We start from the raw sequence: 3,795 nt of genomic DNA on the forward strand, positions 1-3,795 counted from the left end.
TTTACTGTCTCGCGGGCCGAGACAGCAAACACTGTCTCGCCCGTCGAGACAGCAAACACTGTCTCGACAGCTGAGACAGCAAATGCTGTCTCGCGAGTTGGTTTTCCACCAACTGTTCTTAAGGGCTATAAATACCCCCCGAAGGCCATTTTTGAGAGGGCTGATCATTTTGGAGCCTATTTTGGAGCATTCCAGAGCAGAGAGAGCAGAGTTCCTGAGCTTCCAGCCACTCCTTGATATTCAGGCTTTGACTTGATTTCAAGAAGAACGACTATCTTACTTCGATAAGATATCGTTTTAAGTTCTCACTTCGATAAACGAAGTCAGAATCATAAACCCCTCACGATTCGATCAGAATCTGTGATTTGGTGGTCCACGGGCTAACGCACCCCCGGCACAGGCAAAGATCCCACACAAGCAGTGATCCAAACAACGATCCTGCGTTTGTTTCCCAAGAGTTGTAATTTTCATTTTTGTTGTGTAAAGGAGTCTTATAAAAAGGCTATCTCTTTTTTTGAATTTATTGTAATCGACTGAAGATATAATGAATGCCATGACAAAACCAACTTTTGACGCAAACAATAAGTAATTGTATATCATCTTGCAAGAACATATTTGTTAAAAAGTTTTAAATTGGCATAAAATCGGATTAGATAAGCATAAACCCTATTCACCCCCCCTCTAGGGTTCTTTCATAGCGACCTTAGGGTCTAACATGCATCTCTCAACCAAATATCTCTCATGCTGTTAGCATTGTCAGTCAATTTGTTAGTGCCCCACGTTCTGCACACTATGTTGTCTTATTACAGATTCTTTGGTATCTCTAAGGTACTAGCACTCACTCTCTTCTGTTTCCTGCTACATCCAAGTTAGAGCTTTGTGCATATTCTGATGTTGATTGGGCTGATGATCCCACTACCATGAAGTCTACCACAAGTTATTATATATTTCTTGGTGATTCTCTTATTTCCTGGCGGAGTAATAAACAAGATGTTATTGCTCTTTTCAGCATCGAGGCAGAGTAATGTGCAATGTTCACAACAGCTAAAGAGATTATTTATTTTCGTCGTCTTCTCAGTGATTTCGGTATTTCTGTTACGACTCATACTCCTCTCTATTGTGACAATTCTACTTCCTCATGTCTCATCCGCTGACGAGCTTGCAGATTTCTTCACAAAGGTCTTACCCGTTCATCAATTCCAGTTTCTTGTACGCAAATTCACTTTGTTTGATCCAACATGAGTCTGAGAGGGGATGTTGATAATATTGTGTTAGTAGTGGGTTTAGTCCCACATTGGTTATGAGAACAAACCTCACACTCCTCTACTTGTATATATATATATATATATATATATATATATATATATATATGTACACCCTCAATATTCAATTCAAGGGAAATTTACCCAAGTCTCTCTTCTCTCTCTCTCTCTCTCTCTCTCTTACTTTAACACAAGGATTTATTCTATGTAGTCCATATATAGATCTCCTTTTCACGAACTTTGATGCGGTCGGAGCTGTTCAGGTCGGTTTTGGATTCAGATTTGGTTTTGGGTCTGGGAGTTGAATGGGAGGTGGAGGAGGAGGAGAGCGTTCGCTAGCTAGAGAGGAAGAGCTTGTCAATGCTAGCAGGACCGGGGGGGGGGGGGGGGGGCTAGGGGGGTTTTGAGGGGTTCTTTTAAAATTTCCTGGAGAGAGGTTTGGGTAATTTTTGGGGGGTTATGGGGGTGAAGGGATATTTGGGCAGCAGATGGAACCGAAGAGGCGAGGAGGGGAGGGTTTGCAGAGTTTAGAGGAGAAGTTTGTCGGGAAGAAGAAAGCGGGGAGGGAGAGTGTATTAGGGCCTTTTTTGTGAAAGTGAATGATAGGGGCTAAAATGTGAATCCCTTAAGGCTTGTAACTTGTTTGGTAGGATAAACGTAGCAAAACTTTATCCTAGTAAACTTTCTTCTAACTTTAACCATGTTCATTATCATGTTAAAATTTTAGTAGTGTTAAAAGTTTAACCACGTATGAGGATAAAACTTTAACTAAGTGAAGTGGTAAGATCAAAATGAGGGAAAAGTTTAGGCTTAGTTTATTTAACTATGTGCGGTTATAAATAAACTCAAAAAGTTTCAAAACTTACCAAAAAAGCCCCCTAAAATAAAAAATAACAAACATCCTCTTGTAAATAGGAAATTACAAGCAACGGCTCAACAATTCTAAAACTACAAGGAAATCCTCAAAAAAATTAAAAATTATAAAAATATCGTAAAAATTCAAAATAACACTAAAAATTTCAAACCTTACAAGAAGCACCCTAAAATTTTTAAATTAATTGAAAATACACTAAAATTTTGAAATCCTCAAAAATCAAAATTAAAAAAAATAAACTGAATATTCCAAATCAAAAACATTACAATGAAAATCATGGAAATACAAACAGCACCAAAAGTTTTAGAATTTGTTAAAAACACCCTAAAACATTAAAAACGTGCAAAAAAACACCATAAAATTCTAAATTTACAAAAAACTAAAACTTTCAAACATAAAACAATTAACTGAAAACACCATAAAACTTTTAAATTTTGCAAAAAAGCCCTCAAAAATTTCTCTGTACCGTATTCACTTTGATATTTTTAGACCTTTTTGTAAAATTTGAATTTGAATGTCTTTTTTGCAATTTGTTTAATTTCAAGGTGTTTTCTATAAATCCTAAAATTTTTACGGCGGTGTTCATAGGATTTGAAATTTTAGTTTTACTTGCATATTATGAATCTTTAGGGTGTTTTGTAATTTTTTTGAATATTTTAAGTTAAGGATGGAAGAGATTTATCCGAAGTTAAAATTTTGGACAAAATTTTAAAATAGACCCTTTTTATTTATTTTTAAAAATCGATCCATTTGAGATTTATTTAGCATTTTCAATGTAGTTTTAGCCACATGGCTAAAACTGGGTTGAAAATGCTAAGTAATTTTTTAAAACTTCACGGAATTTAGAATCCTGTGAAGTTTAGTCCCTAATTACTCGTCCGAATTAAAATAGCACCAAACTTCATAGGATTTCAATCCTGTGAAGTTTGGCTGTAACTTTTTGAGGCACACTGGACTGGCTGCTGACTTTGTTGTGTTTTGCTTCTCCTCTTTAACTTTTTAATATTAAGTATAGCTTCCCATGTCATAGTCCCTCTCTTATTTACCTTTTTAATATTAAGTACGGCTTCCCATGTCTTAGTCCTTGGAGTTACATGCACAAGAGACGATAAAACTCTTGGTAATGCTAGGGGTCAGAGACTAGAACCTTTCTGCCCTCTTTCAATAAAGTGTACGTCCAAGATATGTAGCCAGTGGTCCAATGAATAAGAATTCCTACGCTTTAATTAATATGACAAGAAGAAACTAGTTGGCCAAACTTCAAGAGATTTGAAATCCCGTGAAGTTTAGTGTTGTTTTGATTAGTGCGAGTAATTAGGGACTAAACTTCATAGGGTTTCTAAAATCCCGTGAAATTTTAGAAACTTATTTAGCATTTTCAACCCGGTTTTAGTCAGGTGGAGAAACTAAGTCGAAAATGCTAAATAAATCTCAAAGGGTCAATTTTTAAAAATAAAATTTAAAAAGAGTCTATTTTAAAATTTTGTCCTAAGATTTATTCTTGTTAAAAAATGTTTACTCCGCTATTTTTTCTAAGCTCATAATTAGCAAGCTCATGAGAAATGAGCCCTTTACCTTCCGTGGCTTTCTTTTCGAACCGGGCTTCTCTGCTCGCGGGCAGATCGCGATCGTTTCAACCTCTGCTTGAGCCAACAGCGG

This window comes from Asparagus officinalis, chromosome 7 (genome assembly GCF_001876935.1).
Source record: "Asparagus officinalis chromosome 7, Aspof.V1, whole genome shotgun sequence".
NCBI classification, from domain to species: domain Eukaryota; kingdom Viridiplantae; phylum Streptophyta; class Magnoliopsida; order Asparagales; family Asparagaceae; genus Asparagus; species Asparagus officinalis.